The following is a 19,730-nucleotide window of genomic DNA, read 5'->3' on the forward strand; positions in this document are numbered from 1 at the left end:
TTTTCTTAATGATTACTGACTTTATTTTAATGATTCCTGTTGTTGTCTCATAGTTTAGCTCATTTAAATCCTTTCAAGTTGTTGTTTTGCTTTTTTATCTGATGGATGACTATTATTGCTCTCTGTTGTCCAAGTGGGATTGTCCTAAAGAAACATTTTTCCTCCTCCTGTTTTGCAGTTTTCTGGTTGCTTTGACATGTTTGGGTGGGAATCTCACCTCTGTACAAATACAATCTAATTCTTTTGAAGAGATCCCTTGAAAAGCAATGCGACTGATAGAGGAAAAGCTAATAGAGGAAAAGCTGTGGATATTGTACTCCACATAGAAGAGAAAGGTTAGAGAGTTGTCTGATGAATTTAGTATGTCATGACCCTTCAGAGTAACAAACATGTTATGATGGGATGTGAAACAGATGTCTACCAAAAATCTCAGGTGTCAATGCAGAAATGTTCAGAGGTGAAATGATTACATTATGAGAGCTCTGACTTCATCTGTAGATTAATCCACTTGATGGATTGGTAAATTGATTGTTATCAACAATATTTGATCTTACTAGTCATTTGAACAATCCACATAGTAGACACAGAAAACGAATAAAAGAATTGAGTGAAGATGAAATCAGGACACTGAAACAGAAAAAAATTGATGAAACTTCCGAACAGGAACAAAAACATAAAGAAATAAACAATAGCAATGCTCAGACCCCCAGTGCAGAAGAAGGGGGTGATGAACAGGATGAAGATATTTTGCCTTTAACCCTTGAAGAGAAGGAAAACAAAGAGTACTTAAAATCTTTATTTGAAATTTTGATTCTTATGGGAAAACAAAATATACCTCTGGATGGGCATGAGGCTGATGAAATCCCAGAAGGTCTCTTCACTCCTGATAACTTTCAGGCCCTGTTGGAGTGCCGGATAAATTCTGGTGAAGAGGTCCTGAGAAAACGCTTTGAGACCACAGCAGTTAACACATTGTTCTGTTCAAAAACACAACAGAAACAGATGCTGGAGATCTGTGAGAGTTGCATCCAGGAAGAAACCCTCAGGGAAGTTAGAGACTCTCACTTCTTTTCCATTATCACTGAAGATGTGGTGGACATAGCAGGGGAAGAGCACCTTCCTGTTTTGGTGAGGTTTGTAGATGAGTCTCATAACTTGAGAGAGGAATTTGTGGGCTTCCTGCCTTATGAAATTTTGGCTGTGAAATTTCACACTACCATAACTGAGAAGTGGGGACTAAATATGGAGTATTGTCGTGGCCAGGCTTACATTGTGTCTAGCGGATTCTCTTCCAAAATGAAAGTTGTTGCTTCCAGACTTTTAGAGAAATACCCTCAAGCTGTCTACACACTCTGCTCTTCCTGTGCCTTATAGATGTGGTTGGCAAAATCAGTGCCTGTGATGGGGGTGTCTGTTGCATTAGGAACAATTGAAGAAGTTTGTTCTTTTTTCCATCGATCACCACAACTGCTATTGGAACTTGACAATGTAATTTCTGTTCTTTTTCAGAACAGTGAAGAAAGAGGTAAAGAACTGAAGGAAATTTGCCATTCTCAGTGGACAGGCAGGCATGATGCTTTTGAAATTTTGGTGGATCTCCTGCAAGCACTTGTTTTATGTTTAGATGGTATAAATAGTGACACAAATATTAGATGGAATAATTGTATAACTGGTAGAGCATTTGTACTCTGTAGTGCAGTAACAGATTTTGATTTCATTGTTACCATTGTTGTTCTTAAAAATGTCTTATCTTTTACAAGAGCCTTTGGGAAAAATCTCCAGGGACAAGCTTCTGATGTCTTCTTTGCTGCCAGTAGCTTAACTGCACTCAATGAAGTAATGGAAAATATTGAAGTTTATCATGAGTTTTGGTTTGAGGAAGCAACAAATTTGGCAACCAAACTTGATATTCAGATGAAACTTCCTGGGAAATTTCGTAGGGCTCAGCAGGGTAACCTGGAATCTCAGCTAACCTCTGAAAGTTACTATAAAGAAACCCTAAGTGTTCCAACAGTGGAACACATCATTCAGGAACTTAAAGATATATTTTCAGAACAGCACCTCAAAGCTCTTAAATGCTTATCTCTTGTACTGTCAGTCATAGGACATCTCAAATTTAATACATCAGAGGAGCACCATGCTGACATGTACAGAAGTGACTTGCCTAATCCCGACATACTTTTAGCTGAGCTACACTGTTGGAGAATCAAATGGAAACATCGAGGGAAAGATATAGAGTTTCCATCCACCATTTATGAAGCCCTTCATTTGCCTGATATCAAGTTTTTTCCTTATGTATATGCTTTGCTGAAGGTCCTGTGTATTCTTCCTGTAATGAAGGTTGAGAGTGAATGCTATGAAAATGGACGAAAGCTTCTTAAAGCATACTTGAGGAACACTTTGACAGACCAAAGGTCAAGTAACTTGGCTTTGCTTAACATAAATTTTGATATAAAACATGATCTGGATTTAATGGTAGACACATATATCAAACTATATACAACTAAGTCAGAGCTTCCTACAGATAATTCAGAAACTGTTGAAAATACCTAAAAGACTTTTTAAATGAGCTTTCTCTTATATTTGATATTTGGAAGAAAAGCCGTAAGGTATATGTAGGTCACTTATCACTGAATATCTTTGCCTACAGGCCTCATGAATACATTAGCCATTGGTAATCTGCCTATGTACATGGCACCTGTTTGAGCTCTCATGCTTTGAAAAATTGTCTGTTCTTCCAGAAGACTGCATTGGAAGTACCACATTTCACCTCTGTGTGACCTCTGCTAGTAACACTCTGAAATTGTTTTAGTTAACTCTTTTAGGTTATAAAATGTATTATTACCATGGATCCAGTTGTCAGGTATTATTAACAATTTTGAAGGAATAAATTTTGAGGAGGTATAAGAAAAGAATGCATCTTATGAAATGTTACAATGAAGCCTACTGTTGACCTTTGACTATTAGGAGTTTTAAGTGTGTTAAAATCTGTAATGGACAATTAAGGGAATTAACCAGAGTTGTGAGCTCACCAAACAGATTTCAGTATAGATTTTGTCTTTATCAAAAGAACTTAAAGAACAAGTTACAGTTAAAATTTGAGTGGAAGAGCTTGCCGTAGTTGTTCCACATCTGGTTGTTGCTGTTTACATTCCTTTGTTGAGCCTGTCTTCATAAGCCTACACCTTCATTTTAGCAGGTAAATGGTGAACACTTCTGCTTCACAGTCAAGACAGAATCAGAGGCTGTGGATATGGGCAACTTGTCTGTTTTCTTTTTCCATGACTATATCTACTGCCTCGTCTTGATTTATAAGCAAAACCTGGAAAACCTATAAAATAAATATTTCGCGGTTTATCTAGAAATAATACAGAAAATATTGCTGTTATTTTTGGTGAAGAAAATCAATTTTGTATAGTTTATTTCAATCTAAATAAAATGTGAATTTTGTTTAAAAAAATAAAATCATTAAGAAACAACATAAAGGGAAAATTGACAGAGAATACAATGAGGTAAGTGATAAATGCCAGCAATCAGTGACAAGAACTTCTCATTCGTAGGCTCAGCCTCACCAATAATGGGGAAATGGAGAATAAAGCAGGTTAGATAACATTATTTCATCCTTCAAAGTGGCAAAATTAATGAATTTGAAAATCAACTTATGGAAGATAAAGAGAACCATGTTTTCTTATGTTGTGGTGGGTTGTTGTCTGTATTAATTACAGTAGTTTCCCTTTATCTGTGAGAAATATATCCAGAGAATAGCTAAACTTATAAAGACTAACCACCACAAATATTGGCAAATATGTGCAGTGACCAGACCCATGATGTTATAGGTGGTATAGTACACAATGGTGCAAGGGCTTTAGGAAAAGTTCTAGGAATTTATTTTAAAATTATGCACATACATATACTGTGTACACATCCTCATTTGATACACCACTGATATCACCACAAACTATATATTCTGTTTTTTCCTTTATACACATACTGTGATAAAATTTATTTATAAATGGGCACAGTAAAAGATTAACAATAATAACTAATAATAAAAAAGAACATAACAACATACTATAATAAAATTTATGTGAATGTGTTTTCTTGCTTTGTCTATATTTAAAAACTCACTTAAAAAAGACACACTTCTCTTTGGCAAATATGAATCACCAATAACACTTCTCTTATGCCATGGGGCTCTTACTGAGTAAAATCAGGTTACTTGAACATAAGCACTGTGACACCATGACATTCAATGCAATAATCAAGACAGCTAACTAAAGTGACTAATGGGTGGGTAGCATATATAGTATGGATATGCTGGACAGAGAAATGATTCATCCTCCAGGTGATGGAGCAGGACGGCATGAGATTTCATCATGCTTCTCAGAATGGCACATAGCTTAAAACTTATGAATTATTTCTGGGATTTTCCATTTCATATTTTCAGACTGTAGCTGACTGAGGGTAATGAAACCTTAGAAAGCAAAGCTGTGGATAAGGACTACCATGTACAAAGGTGAACTGTGTGGGCTGGGGCTGGGGCTCAGCAGTAGAGTGCTTGCCTAGCACAGGCAAGGCCCTGGGTTCAATCCTCAGCACCACATAATAATAAATAAATAAATTAAAGATATTGTGTCCAACTATAACTAAAGAATAAATATAAAAAAGGTAAGCAGTGTGCCTTAGTATGTTTTACTCTTCAGAATCTGTCCTAGAGGAATTCATTCTTAGGTCCCAAGGCACATGGCTAGGGAAATCAGTATAGCACTGTCTGTGGGCACATTGGAAATGCCAATCACAACAGGAATGGTCACATGCTGTATGCACAAGTTCAGAAAGAGGGAAAGAGATTACCAGGGAAATTTAAAATATACTGTCATGAAAATATATCTAAATACATACTGCTAACTAAGTATATCATTTATTTACTATAGCAAAAAGAAATAAGAAGATCTATTTCTCCAGGTACATTTATATACGATATTCCCCCCAACACACACACAAAAAAACCCACCTTGGTCTGGTTCACTCTGACAAGTGAAGAAGCTTTTGCCATACCACAAATGCCCAAATTATTTACATGAATGTGCTGATTTAACTCAGAATTTAAAATGAGAAGGAAATTAACATAAAATGGTGTGAAGTATTTTATATAAATATTTAATTATATAAATGTGTAATGTATCATGTCTGTGAAAATATTTCACATTTATATAATAAATTATATATAAATTGTAAGAGTATATATTTATAATAATATTTGTTATTTTTATTTATTTTTGCAATGCTAGGGATTGAACCCACAGCCTCACATGTGCTAGGCAAATACTATATACTGAGCTACATCCCTAGTCCCTACTATATATTTATAATATAATAATAAATAAAATATATTCATTATAAAATATATAAGACATAAATTACAGAAAAAGCAATAACTTCTGAAGGATCTATGCTTTCCCCAAAGCCCATCAGTATGTGCTTGATGCAACTTCTCTGCCTAATCATCCTTTGTAGGAATGATCATTAAGGATTTGTTCCAGCATTATATTTCAGCAGAAACCTTCTCAAGTAGGCTGCCTGCACTCTCAACATTGCCCCACAGCACACCACCCTGTGGAAACAAAAACCCCAGGGAAACAGAAACCAGCACAGACTGAGCAGATTATCCACAACACAGTGTTCATGCCACTGCCCAGAATGGCTGAATGTGAAGCCACAGCTATTCAATGTGGCTGCATGGGAAATGAAGGAGACTGAGTCTTTCCTTTTTTCAAAAACTTGACAATGAAATAAGTAATTCTCCCTGTACACAATGACAGCATTTGCAGTTCAGAGGAGAACTCCTAATCCAGTGGCAGTCGGTCAGCCATTGTGCTAGAAGAAAGAGGCCCAAGTCCAAAACCAGATTAAGTCAGCAGCTGGCTAAGGGGATAGGACCCTGGCTGTGTGCCTTAGCCTCTTCATTTATAAGGTGGGCTTGAGACCCTGGCAGTAGAGAGTGGCCTACTCTTTATAAACCCCATCTGCAGGGGCTGGGCATGTAGCTCAGTAGTAGAGATGCTGCTATGTGCAATGCCCTGGGATGTATCACCACCACTGAAAAAATTTTTAAAAAAATAGAATTATAAATTGCAGACAGTTGGGGTGGGGATTTCACAGTGAGAACTGCCTCCCTGCTTGCAGACACCTTTGTATACCAGGCTCCTCCTGGAGGTCCCGGCAATCTGGGGTATATGTTTATATCTGATTTAGTTGTCCTGAAAGGTCAAGATCCCTGAAAGCAATTAACAATTTTTATTATTATGACAGTTTTTTTCTGTAAAAGTTTCCCAAACCTAAACAAGCACATTGCCATTCTTGTGTAATAACCAGCCAAATTCTAGCAATTTCAGGAAAGACAGGAGTCTGTTGAATTTAAAACCTAGATTCTTACATAATCTAAACTCTCAGAGCATCAGAAAATGGTTTGAAGAAAACAGATACTTACTGGAAATTATGATTTGGGCTATGATTTGCACCTAAATGGATAAAGCAAAAAGCTAGGTTATTAATACTTCATGATCCAGAGTACAACTGCAGGAATGGTCACATGCTGTATGCACAAGTTCAGAAAGAAGGAAAGAGATTACCAGGGAAATTTAAAATTCACTGACATGAAAAGATATCTAAATACATACTGCTTTCAAGTCATGCTGATGGTAAACAAGGTAGGCACCCATGGGTTGTTTTGTGGTCAGTTGTCCTCATGCCTTGGGCTCTGCTTGGCTCACGAGGACACCACATAATGTTAGAAATCATTAAAAGAACAACAACAAAAACAACATCAAAAGAAGGGGTGTTTCTATTTATATGAATACTTTGGGGGCTATTTCAGGAATTGCTGCTGTCCCATCTCTCTCCTCATCTAAACATCATACACAAAGCTTGTTTTACTAATTGTGTACAATGGTGTGGACTTGGAAGACAGGCCTGGGGCATTCATAGTGTGGCACCCTCCCACAACCGGGACTAAAGGAGTACATTCTTTCTTACCATTCAATTTCTTCACCCCATGTGACAAGCACTCTGTCTTCTTGCCCAAGCTGGGCCAGGTGTTCATGGGGAAGGGAGGTGCATGCAGTTTTACAAAACCTTGGCAGACTCTGGCAAGTGAGCTGAGACCCGTGTGACAGAATCCAACACTCACCTGGCCATCTGCAGTGTGGCCAGCCTCCCCATAGACACCTGAACTGCTGAAATGTGGCCTTTCCACTGAATGATCCAGTTCACCTTGTGTGTCTGGGATTCTTTTCTGGGCTCCTTGTTTACAGACCACTCCATCTGTGTCTATTTTCTGTTATTACTAGTAAATTGGTAATAGGTTAAGCCAGTTTGTCACTCTCTGACAAACTCACAAATCAATTCAGCAAAATAGCAAGATACAAAATTGGCACCCATAAATTAATTGTATCTATCTTATCATTTAATATTTAAAATAAATTGTTAGATATATAATAAGATTAGTTTGTTGATAGTATAATTATTTCATTTTCCATGTGAAGAAAGTGATTTGAAAAAAGCTAAGGGATTGTCTAGGTCAGCATCAGCTGAAGACATTGCACTTTTCTCTTCACTGAATTTCCTCCCCGGGCTACCCATGCTCCCTTGAATGGTTCTCATTGTTTTATGACAATATAGATTGTTTTCTACTTGGATTAAGCCCAAAGTTGATATGTCCAAAAACGATCTCCATAACTCACTTTAGATTTTTTACTCAAATTAGTGCCCTGCCCATATCTATCCCTGTATCTTGGTGAACAATTTTTAAGTTGGGTTAACTTTAGGATATCTCTTGCCCTAAACTCCCCTAGAATTTCAATTGCTATTCTGAGATTTCACTCTAAGTATGGTGTTTTATTTTTGCAATGTGTTGTGCTAACTGCCACTGCTTTGATTCTTTTCCATTTTTTAAATTATAAAAAGGCAAGGCTGTGAGACTAAAATATGAGGATGGAACTAAGAATAGAGGACATTGGTCATCAGCAAATGAGAAAGAAAGTTTAAAATTAAAATATAGGTAGCTGTCTTATAATAGTGCTTTAATCATCTCTTTGAAGTAGCCCTTCCTGTATAGAGAAGGCACTGTTGCTGAACCATGGTACATCACATGCTTTGCTACTCAGCCTCTTCACCTCTTCTGCATAATTATCTATCCAGAATCCCACATTATTGATTAATTTTTCAATGGGCCTGGATGTTTGGCTAATGAAAAGCAGATTAGGAAAAATAAAACTATTTCTTTTATTCTCTTTGTCTGTTTCTGCTAAGGAACACCTATTGTTACTCTTTACAAAAAAATCTTGCCTTGATAGTCAAGAAATAATTTAATTATTTGGGGATTGATACATAAATATTTGGTGTTTTTTCTTAGTCAGTTTGAGGTTTCCTTAGGATTCTTGACCAGGCCACAAACCCTTTTTCTCTGTGAATCCCCTAAACTTTTCTGATATTCATTGCTCTGGAAAGTTTTGGTCTCCTAACTAATATTCAGAAAACAAATTCTGTGCTCCAAGTAATTGATGTCACTCCACAGTCTGACCATGAAAGAGCATTTTGTTCTTAAGAATCTGAAATAGTGGCCAGTCGGGATGAGTGGAGGAGGGACAGAGACCCCTGTGGGTTGTGAGGTTGTTCCTGGTAGCGGCAGCAGCAAGAAAAGGGACTTGCTGGGGACCCCGGGCTCAACACTATCATTATCAAGGATCTTGGAGAAATTCATTCAAGGCTTTTGGATCACAGACCAGTTATAGAAGGTGAAACTCATTATTATTTTGTAAAATAATTTGAAGAAAAACGTGGTCTTTGCTAAGATCACATTTTTCTTCAAATTATTAACTTGGTCTTTGCTGAAGAATGTGTGTTCTTGAAAACTGGAAGACTATGATCCATGAAACAAATGAACATACTCTTCCCAAATGCAGACAAATGATGCAGGACAACTTGAAAGAAGTTCTCCAGAGATTGCAAGCATCTAATGACTCCATCTGTAGACTCTAGCAGAGGGAACAGGAATGAAGAAAGACGTATCATGACCACTTAATAGCTACTGAGAAACAGCATCAACTCCAGTGGGAGGATTTCATGAAAGAACAACCCCACTGTCACGCTGAGGTGGATGAAAAACACAGAAGAACCATGGAGAGGCTTAAAGAGCAATATGCTGAGATGGAGAAAGGACTAGCAAAATTCTAACCTTTTTAAGAACTTGAACCACAACATTGACAAATGAAAGAGAAGATATTGACTCCTCCACAAAATACTCCCACCAAAATTTAGCCTCTGCTTCAAGCTTAGAATACCTTCAGTGGCATTTTACAGAGGCACACAGAGAAACTGCAGCTGGAGCCTGACTGAATGGCCAATAGAAGAGTGCTATACCATTCCTGTTTTAAGTGCCTAAATATGATCATTTGAATGGGAAAGAAGAGGGGGAAAATGGGATGAATTTACCCTTTGTCAGAATTTGATTTGTTTTCTGATCAAATTCTGATTAGCTGAGAGAACTATAACTACAGACTTCTTAGAAAGATAATTCAACTCATTCTCATAGAGGGTTGATGTTAATTACTGTAGCTTAAAGGCAGGTAGTAAGAGACTTAAGGATCCATAAAGTGTCATTCCATGTGTAATGTAAACAAACAGCTGGCCTTGGAACAAAGATCACATTTAAAAGAAGGAATGATCAAAGTATTGTTTCCACTGTGACAAAGATAGCTGCAGTGTTGCTGGCACTGCCTATTGGGAAAGATCAGATTTTGCAGTGCAGCAGAGTGTCCTGCATTTTCCTGGAGGACAAGACGCATGTGTGTTAAGCTTTGTGGCCTTATAGCTCTTAGTATTTTTAGCTTTTGAAACATGCTTAGGAGGAAAAGCTTACCAAACATATATTTTGGCTTTTAGCCTTTTTCCAAGAATCACAATCTTGCCCATAGTATTTACCTCATTTTTGTGTCTGTTTTTCTGTGGATAAGCTTTATAAGATAAATAATGTCTATACATGTTCAACTGTTTAATGAGTAATCAGCAAATTCTGCCAAGGAGTTCCTCTGGAACCATATAAGCATTCTGGCTCTGAATGAACCAGAAGTGTCTGTCCATGTGGCAAATGATCTGTGTTAAATGTGAATTCTTTTTAATGTTCACGTCTGTTCTCATAAGCAGGTGCATTATGATGAAATGTACCAATTTTGTCATCACTGTGATTCTTAAAATTCTGCATTTAGAAATTGAATTGAAGAACTAAGTTGATTTTGTGTGCCATACACCAAGCAAAAGTAAATGCAATAATTTCAAGAGATTTATGGAAAATGAGTTTGAGGTATGGCCAAATCTTTGTAATAGTTTTCATTGCTTTTAAGTCAAGAAGGGTACAAGAAAGAAAATATCTAACTCTCTCATCTTATCTCAGTGTTGTGACTGCAGAAAACTGACAGTGCTTGACTGTGTAAACTTATGGCTTTCTGTCAAAGCTTCATTCTTGGCTGCATGTTGAAAATGTGATTAAAGTTAATAGAGGAGATGAAAAAGAAAAGAATCTGAAATAGAAAAATTGTTTTGGAAACTCTATATTGAGCAATTTTTTGAAAATTGAAAAAACTAGATTTTTCTAGGTGTTATAAACCACTGTACACCAAAATTTGATTAATTCTTTTAGTATAGACCACATGGAAACTTCAAATATCCAGCAATAAATGTGGATTGAATTTTTCTCTGTTAGTATTCAAACAATGATTTTTATCCTCTATATATCTTTAAAAAATGAAAGTTATATTTCTATTCCCCAATCTAGAAAATGTTATTTTCATAGTGAATGATTTTTATTAAAACATATTAAAAATCATAATAAATATTTCTCAACAATTCTAATGACTATTAGAATAACTTTGTTTTGCATTTGTCATGCTACATTAAAGCATATAAAAATAACTTTATCAGCTACATAGAAACTAAAGATGGTTTGAAATGTAATCAATTTTACCTTAGACTAAAAGGAAAGAAAACACTACTCTTAATCCATATTTAAGTAAATAATGGACTTTACAATATATGGAAAGTATGTTTAGCAAGATAGCTAATGCTAATATAAGTTTTCATAGGAACTATAAAGAGGGGAGGATATTGCAGTTGTTAGTTTTGTCTACATTGCTATTGACATTAGAAAGCATATTTTATATTATATAACATTTAGGGGAAATTTGGGTAAATTGGTTAGCAGTCTGTCCTTTAGGAGACATACTATTCTGTGTTTTTATTAATATCACTGGCTATACTATAAATTGGCTATACTATTCGGACACCACAGACTGTATTTTTTCTGAAAAATGAGATGTACATCCTACATATCCCCCTAAATAATAGATTTTAAAGCACTATTTTATATTTAGAAAAATCAGTATATTTAAGGATGTTTGTGATTATAGCTTAAAAATTAAGAAGAAAGACTCAAATAAGAAATGTTAAATAGAATCATAATTATACTCTTAGTGATTATTGTAATTAAATTCACTTTGTGTTTTACTTGTGAATTACTTGACATTGAAACAACACTGATGAAATTTCTACTGCTCTGAAAGATTGAGAACAAATTAATTTTTAAAAAATCTACTGGCAATTTAATATGCATATTAATTGATACTTAACTTTATGCACTGAAATTGTTTATTTGAAAATTAATTACCTTATCCTCCTTATGGGTTAATTATGAAGCAATACAATTTGAAATTGAAATTGTAAATGGTTTTGATGTAATTATATTGTAATAATTAATAATGTAGGTAAGTAAAGATAACCATGATCCAAGAATATTTTTTGCAAAGGTTATTGAAATATTTTTAGCACATTTTGTAGAGGGATATCTGGGTATGTAAGTAAAAGATGAAAGTGTTTTAATAAGAAAAGTTACCAGTGGGTTTCCTGTGTAGACTCTACAAAAAATTTAACAGCATTCTCAATATTTGCTTAATACAATGAGTACAATATTTAGTAGTGGACAGATTATCAGTTTAGTCCATGAGTATCAATTATTAGCAGAAAAAGTAAAACAATTATTTTATAAAATGCATCATGCACAAAAATTGAAACATGTAGAGGAACATCTATTATTTTTCTTTCAGTGATAGAGGTGTTTTAATATTTAAAATGCTTTCATTTAAAAAAAATATTTTCTTTTCTGTGTTAGTTGGAAAACTTCAGTTTTGACAAAATACAATGGTGAGCCTTCTTTCAAAAAGTCTATTTCATTCTATCTTTAATAGAAAATTTCTTGCAATTTAATTAACCTCAAGTAACTAGAGGGATAACTTCAAAAATTGTAAAAACACTATGAATCACAGTTGGCTAATTACAGTAATTTTCAATAATTTTTCTTCTTTAATATACTCTATGCAGAACAAAGATTTGACTTTCAGACATTGAGATGTGTTAATTTAAATTTATTTAATTCCCATTTTAGAAAATTTATTTCTGATGATCCATCAATAAATTTATAAATGATTTATAAATAATCATTTATAAATAAATTTAAAAATAATTTATAAATAATAATAATAATAAATTTGTAAATAATCATTTTTTATTCCTGTTTTGGTGTTTTGCACAATTATATTCTCAAGAACTTTTTATACTCTATGTTTTATTCTGTTGATCTCCTTACTGCTTTTATGAGATCCTCTTTTTATCCTCTTTTTTTAGCTTCCATATGAGAGAGAAAACATTTGATATTTGATTTCCTGAGTCCCTTAGTATAATGTTCTTCAGTTTCATCCATTTACCAGAAAATGACATAATTTCATTCTTCTTTCTGGCTGATTAAAACTCCTTTGTGAATAGACAACACATTTTCTTTATTCATGTCTATTGATGGGCACCTGAACTGCTTTCATAGCTCAACTATTGTGAATTGTCTTGCTATAAACATTGGTATGTATATATCACTGTAGTATGTTGCTTTTAGTTCTTTTGTATAAATATGTAAGGAGTGGGATAGCTAGGTTTTATGTTTGTATCATATGTGGTCTTTTGAGGAATCTTGATCCTGCTTTCCAAATTAGTCCTACTAATTTACAGTCTACCAAGAGTGTACCTTTTCCTACATATCCTAGACAGCATTTATTATTATTTCTATTCTGGATTGACATTCTAATTGGAGTGAGGTAAACTCTCAGTATAATTTTGATTTGCATTTCCCAGTTTGCTAGGAATGTTGAACATTTTTTTCATACATTTTCTAGCCACTTGTATTTCTTTCTCTCTTTTCCTTTTTCTTTCTTTCTTGATAAATATCCATATAGTTAATTTGACTGTTTATTTATTAGGTTATTTGTTTTTCTGGTGTTAAGATTTTGAGTCCTTTATATATTCTTCACATAAATATCCCATCAGAGGAGGAGTTGCCAAAGATTTTCTCCCATTTTTGTATATTCTCTGAACATTCTTGTTTCTTTTGCTGTGAAACAAATTTTTAATTAGATGCCATACCACTTATTGATTCTTGGCTTTATTTCTTGAACTTTAGAAGTCTTGTTAAGGAATTCAATACTTGTATGCACTAATATATTGTAGAATTGACTCTTAAGGTGTGAGCTTTTTGTTTTTGTTTTTGTTCCTAGCAATTAGAGTATTAACTCCTAGATCTTTGATTCACTTTGAATTGACTTTTGTGTAAGGTGAAAGATTGGGATCTAGTTTCCTTCTCCTATGGGTTTTCCTAGCACAATTTGTTAAAAAGGCTCTCTTTTCATCCACTTAATATTTTTGGCATCTTTGTCAAGAATCAGATGACTGTATCTACGTGGATTTATCTCTCTGTATTCTATTCTATTTCATGACTGTTTTCATGCCAATACCATGTTGTCTTTGTATAGTATAATATAGCATACTAAAGTATAATTTCAGATCAGTTATTGTGACGTCCTAAGCATTACTCTTACTGCTTAGAATTGCTTTGGCTATTCTAGTTCTTTTATTTTGCCATATGAAATTTAAGATTGTTTTTTATGCTTCTGTGAAGAATAGCTGTGGAATTTTGATGGGGATTATGATAAATCTGTATACAGCTTTTGGGAACATGCCATTTTGAAAATATTAATTCTGCCAATCCAGGAACATGGGAAGTATTGCCATATTCTAAAGTCTCCTTCAATTTGTTTTCTTCAGTGATAATATTCACTGCACAGTTCTTTCACCTTCTTTGTTAGATTTATTCCAAGGATTTTAGGTTTTTGAGTCTATTGTGAATGGAATTGTTTCCCTGAATTCTTTCTCAGCAGAATCCTTATTGGAGTATAGAAAAGCTATTGATTTTTCTATGTTAATCTTGTATACTGAAACTTTTCTTAGTTTATTTATAAGATGACAGATAAATCCACCTAGATACAGTATTCTGGTGGTGTTTGTTGAGTCTTTGAAGTATAGTATTATGTAATAAACAAACAGAAATAACTTGACTACCGCTTTTCCTATTGGTGTTCCTTTAATTTCCTTCTCTTGCCTGATTGCTCTGCTAGAGTTTCAAGAACAATATTGAATAAGAAAGGTGAGAGTGGACATACTTGTCTTGTTCTTGATTTTAGAGAAAATGTTTTCCGTTTTTCTCCACTCACTATGATGATAGATTTTCGTTTGTTATATATAGACTTTATGATATTGAGGGGAGTTTACATTGTATATATCAAAATATCAGTAGCAATAGTAGAATTTTAATCCATTATTCCACATATAAAATGAAGAAATGTAATGATTAATGAACAAATAAAGTTGATTATTGGAAATTTTATTATTAAATTGATACATTATGAAAGTTTGCCCAGGGCTTTTCTAGCACAATCTTATAGGAGAAGAGTCAGATCATAAACAATTATCTTTCACCTAAAACATTTTTTCTAATTAGGGTTTAACCTAGCAATCTCTAATAAAAGTGTAAAATTTAGAAATATTGAATGCTTTAGATCTCAGCCTAAATGTAAAATTGGCAAATATATAAAATTAATCATGGAAATTTTAATGTCAGGCAACAGCAGCAACAAAAAGGAGGCAAATCTAAAGAGGCTGCTGAATGAGGCTTTATTGAGATTCCACTCCCAGGTGGAACTCTATCAGAGCGGAAAGGAAGAGGGTTTGAGGAGAAACCGCATAGGGGCTCTACTGGACTGGAATTTTATGGGGCTTACAACAGGAAGGGAAGGGATCCGGACAGGAAAAGGGGTTTTTAGAGTTCCTTATCCCACTGAAGTTGGTTGGGGGAAGTGGCTGAGATCCAGGATTGGCCAGGAGACCCTGATGATTGACAGGCAGTTCCCTTGGTGCCTGATTGATGTTTCTTTTGCACGTGGGGGTTGCTTGGTACTTTGTACCTAAGTCACCACCACCCTTTCAGAAATAATTCTCCAAGTTTCCATATATTCCGAGGGAAATTATAATTTATCTAAGGTCTCATATTTCATTAACAGAAAATCACTTTAGATTCAATTACTATTAAAGGTTTGAATGTGATAACCAAAAATGGCAAAGGAATTTACCCTACCATAGTCAATGGTGACCATCCTGTATAAATATCATTCAGATGGCTTTCCAATTTTTAATGGTATTTTTAGAAATATTTTTTAGTGTATGTAAATGATCTCAGATATTTGCATAAGAACATTAATGTTACCTATTTTATATTACTTATTAATAATACTGTTTATTTTTTATAATTTATAATATATAATATAAAATGTTTTATAATTGTTTATATGTTTATGTTTAGTATAAGTGTGTTCTTATTCAATAACCACACCTCTGTTTATTTCAGAACCTCAGTAATTTGTGCCTCCACCAAAGAGAAAAACGTGAATATTTTTATTCACCTCTGCTACATGTATTCCTATTGGGAACAAGTTATTTGTTATATTATTTAAAACTTTATTGTTAGAAAAGTCTCAATCCTAAAATAATTTTAAATACTCAACAATAAAGTTTAGGTTTTCATTGGATTTTTACAAAATGTGATTCAACTCCCTGGCCTTGAAAATATGGCTAGGGTTGTTTTTCTGATGCCTAAACAAACTACTGTGATGCCTTCTGCTCCAGTGCATCCTTGAGTCACCCTGGATGCTTTGATTAACACACACTGCAACAATTTATTTCTGGCAGTGAGTTGAATAGAATACATTAAGTCCACATCTTGCATTCTGAACTGCTTTCTGTGTACTTTGAATTGTAATTGAAGGCATTGAGATCAGGCTCTAAATTGCTGGATATTTTAGCCCCTAGTTTTCCGTTAAATTTTTAGTCCCCTTTGTTCTGTCATGGTGGAAATTTCCCTGAGATAAGGTGACTCCATGTGTGTGATTTGGGTGTTAGAAAGATGGCAGTATGCATCTTTCTCCCTTTCTCATAGAAATCATGAAAATATGCCTTCCCATACATTAAGCAGGACTCAAGAGCATGCCAGTGCTGTTGCAAGCTTCAGTGAAACTCTCATTCCCAAGGGAAAATATAGGAAAAGGAACTAGATATAATTTTCTTCCAGTTTTTATATGTTTGCTTGTCTAATGAGTAGAGAGGTAAAACTAAGCACCCAAATATATTCACTCCATGCTCCAAATCCCTTAAGAGTGTTAATCTCCTTTCATAGTTAAACATTTAGTATTTACTTGTCTTCAAATAAACAGAGACTACAGAAAGCAGTGGGTAGTGAGTTTAGTAAAGAACGCTGGTACTTTGAAAAAGAAGAGAGATTAATACTGTTCTTGCTAAAATATGTATGTGATATACCCAGAAAAATCCACAAATGGATCATGAGGGACGCACAGCTGACATAGAATATGAAAATTTCTTTACTTAAATATCATACTGATGAAAACAACCCAAAATGCAGAATCCTGAATTACTCCAAATAGAAATCTAAAAATATGTAAATATATTTTCCTAAATAAAAGTAATTTAATTTTAGTTCAATTCAAAATTACTCTGAGCAGCATTAGATAAATTATAACTAAACATTATAATATTATGTTATTAAAAAGATGTTTATTATGAAAAAATCAAATATAATAAAATCAATATAATCAAGCATCTAGATTGAATGTCTAAGTTTGCAAATTATGCAATGCTCATAAAACTAATTAAGTGATACTCAAGTTGCAGTAAAAAAAAGTAAGATAAAAATTCAGAATATAGGCCATTTTACAAAACAAAAATTTCTACTTTCTTACATAAGAAATGAAAAGGAAGATATAGGTAGATTTAATGAAACTAATCTCAAAACTTGATTTTTCTATATGTGGCATAAAACAAATATTTTAAAATAATGTAAGACCATTAGGGACATGTGGATACTGACTTGAAATTTGTTTATAATTCTGCAGTTTTTATTGTTTTATGTATGGAATTGGAATTGCAGTTAAGTTTTGTTAAAGTGCCACAATTTTGTACTGAAATTATTATGGATGAAATGCTATGTTATTTGAAATGTACCTCAAAAATAATTTGAAAGGACTGGAAAATATGGTTAAATAATATTGGCTATAAGTTGATAATTGCCCAGGCGAGTCCATTATATTATTCTCTATATTTAGGAATACAATTGAATTTTGGGTGATTAAAAAGATAAGAGTGTCTTGAAGCTAATTCTTATGAAACCAGCATTTCCATGAGGCTTCATATTCAAATTTTACTCCACTCTCCTTCTTATACATAATGGTAGATAACTGACCTGGTGTGTCAATCAGCTTTCCACTGTTTTAGCATATGCTTGTGATAAATCAAAAAAAAAAAAAAAGAAGGTACACAGATATGGAGGTTTCAGCCTATGGTTTATCAGATCATTGGTTTGGAACCTGGGTCAAGATAGCATATCATGATGGGGAGTGAATGGCTGAGGAAGCTGCTCACCTCATAGTGGCTAGAAGCAGAAAAAGGAAGCAGATGGGTTCCCCTTCACAACATAAAGCACAGTGACCTAACTTTCTTCCACTAAGCACCACTTCTTAAAAGTTCCACTATCTCTCAATAGCAGCACAGTATTGCAAATAACCTTTAACACATAGACCTTCAGGTATACTTACCCAAACTGTGGCATGACATATGAGCCTGAATTAAGAGTATTGATAAAGATAACCCTAGCTAATAAGGAGTTTGAGGTGTATTTAAAATATAATTTAATTTTGTATAGTTGAATATACAGGGATGTTCAGGAATATATAATATATAATAGATATATAATAGATAAGAGCATAGATCAGGTTTTGTTATAATAAATATGGAGTAATTTAGGTGATTAAGAAACCAGGCTCTGAAGTCTTCTTTGCTAATTTTCTGCATTTATAAAATCTACTAAAGTTCCTGAACTTCAAATACTTCACCATAAAAAATGGTAGTAGGAGTACTTGTTTCAAAGGAATATTGTGAATATTTAACAATTTATGATAGCATTTAATAATAGGAAATATGTATCAACAAATAATACCTACATGTTCTAAATATGTTATTAACATGAAATAATTAATTTAATAATCACAAAACCACCCTTTGATATAAGAATTTTATTATCAGGTTTTAAAGATGAGGAAACAAAGGCACAATATTACATAAATTGTTCAATATAATCCATCCAATGAGTAGCTGAATTGGGATACTCTTTTCTGCTTGTCTCTAGAATCTGTGATCTTTAACCAAGTATATGGAATGCAGAAAATTGTCAAATACTAATTGGTTAATAAAAGTTTTAAGAACTGTGGTTGTAGCTCAGCAGTAAAGTGTTTGCCTAGCATGAGTGTGGCACTGTGTTCGATCTTCAGCATCACATAAAAATAAATAAATCTATAAAATTTAAAAATAAATAAATTAAGTAAAGCTATTTATTTCTACAATCAAAAAAATTAAGAATAGTAGCCCTTGTTGCCTTTAGTGGTAGAATCTGCATCAAAGAACAGAATTTTAATACTATATACATGAAATTTACCCTCTTCTAAAATTATTATATTTTGAATTTGAAAAACAAAGATTAAAGAAAGTTTTTCATAGTAATTTATAATTTAATTTTCTTTAGCAATGGAAAAATTGGTTTCTGAGAACTTATAATATCACAATCACTGAACTTAATATTTTCCTTAGAACAATATCTATAAGGCAACAGAATGTAGGAAATCTCAAATAAAGAAGAAAAGTGAACTTTCCTTAGTGTTTCTAAGAAGGGATGAGAAATTAGCAATCAATATGCATCTATTATACTGAAAACATTAACGAATAATATTATAACAAGCTCTCATAACAATCTTGAGAAAGGTATTATTATCTCATTTTCCTATATGAAAAGATGAAATCAGAGTTTACAGAAATTAATTAATTTTCTTAAAATCACAAACCAATAAATTACAGAGCATATTTCAAGTTCCCAACCTCAGAGGCAGTTTCTCAAGAAGTCATTAGGCCAGCAGAGCTCCATGTTTGTGGAGTGTTTACCCTGTCCCTTACATTTGGAAACTCCTCTACCACCTCCAAGGTTGTGAACTCCTGAGCAATACCCATTCCAGATATGTATTCACAGATTTTCTAACTCTTCTCCTCTAATTGTGTCTTACTTGGGGCTAAGGTAATGTCAAGGCATTGTTCTCAATGACAGTGGGAAGATTTTTGTGTAGCACATATTTGCATACACATTGGATTCATTTTCCTATTTTCCATTTGAAATACTGAATCCCTGACAC

General features: G+C 33.7%; 2 pseudogenes; both read left to right on the forward strand.

Annotated features, from left to right (window-relative positions):
- The first annotated feature begins 538 nt into the window (after positions 1–538).
- LOC144369898 (52 kDa repressor of the inhibitor of the protein kinase pseudogene) lies at positions 539–2,738 on the forward strand (annotated as a pseudogene).
- Positions 2,739–8,630: 5,892 nt separating this feature from the next.
- Positions 8,631–9,140, forward strand: LOC144370157 (biogenesis of lysosome-related organelles complex 1 subunit 5-like; annotated as a pseudogene).
- Positions 9,141–19,730: the final 10,590 nt, after the last annotated feature.

This window comes from Ictidomys tridecemlineatus, chromosome 13, assembly GCF_052094955.1.
Source record: "Ictidomys tridecemlineatus isolate mIctTri1 chromosome 13, mIctTri1.hap1, whole genome shotgun sequence".
In the NCBI taxonomy this organism is placed as follows: domain Eukaryota; kingdom Metazoa; phylum Chordata; class Mammalia; order Rodentia; family Sciuridae; genus Ictidomys; species Ictidomys tridecemlineatus.